The sequence below is a fragment of the Carlito syrichta genome, unplaced genomic scaffold (genome assembly GCF_000164805.1).
Source record: "Carlito syrichta isolate Samal-C Ts95f unplaced genomic scaffold, Tarsius_syrichta-2.0.1 Scaffold303486, whole genome shotgun sequence".
In the NCBI taxonomy this organism is placed as follows: Eukaryota; Metazoa; Chordata; class Mammalia; order Primates; family Tarsiidae; genus Carlito; species Carlito syrichta.
The window spans coordinates 1,655-2,904 of NW_007247582.1; positions in this window are offsets into that span (position 1 = coordinate 1,655).

Below are 1,250 nucleotides of genomic sequence, written 5' to 3' on the forward strand. Positions count from 1 at the left end.
ATATGTGTAGTATTGAAAATGTTCTGTCCTTCAGAACGTAATAACATCAATATTTTTGTTGTGACAGCATACCAGTTTTGCAAGATATTACCATTGAGTTACATTAGGTAAAGAATACATGATATCTTTTAGTCTTATTTCTTATAATTACATGTGAATATATAATTATCTCAAAATAAAGTTGAAATCAATGCAACCTGAATTTTGTTTTTGTTTTTACCACATACTAATGTGTGATTCTGTGATTATCATTTACCCTGTCTAGGCATCATTTTTACCATTTTAAATGAGAGTATCATAATTTTCTACATATGAAACTGCTAACTGAGAATACCTATTTTCTCAGTGATTTTAGTAATAGAACCCTCTGGAATTACAGCAGAGTACACAGATGACCAGTTAGTTACTACATTTATTAGCCTCTTTTGTGAGCAATTGTGACTAAATTACTAAGTTCCTACCAGTAATATGTAAATGGAAATGATAGGCAAAACTTCTATAGCTCACTCTTAAAAACAGTTATTCTCAGCCGGGCTCGGTAGCTCAGACTGTAATCCCATGCTTTAGGAGGCTGAGGTGAGTGGATTGCCTGAGCCCGCGGGTTCAAGACCCACCTGGGCAACTTGGTGAGACCTCATCTCTACAATAAATCAAAAAATTAGCCAGGCATGGTAGCGTGTGCTTGTAGTTCCAGCTACTTGGAAGGCTGAGGCAGAAGGATCGCCAGAGCCCAGCAGGTAGAGGCTGTAGTGGCCGGGAGTGGCCACTGCACTCCAGTCTGGATGACAGAGTGAGACTCCAACTCAAAAAAAAAAAAAAAAAAGTAGTTATTCTCTTTCTGCTTTCCTGGTGACTGGGATATGGATAACTAGAACAGTGCCTATGGTCTATCAATAGAAGCTTTATGAAAGGATAAAACCCCTTGGCTTGTACCACCCTGTGAAACCAAGCTGCCCGATAAGCCATGCCAACTGTGGACTGTTCACTACTACATGGTTACATGAGAGACAAAATAATTCTGTGTATTTACATCACTGTATTTTTGAGGTTTTGGTAGTTTAGATCATAGCTACATTGTATTGCTAAGAAAATTAAATAAGATGTTTTTAAAGCTTTTAGCAAAACGTCTGGTATATAGTATATAGTAATATAGTAATTATGTATTTTTTTACCCATGGGGAAAAACAAACTAAAACAGCTCTCTTTATTTCACTACTTTCTCTTGTTTCCTTACCACCCTCACCTTCTTG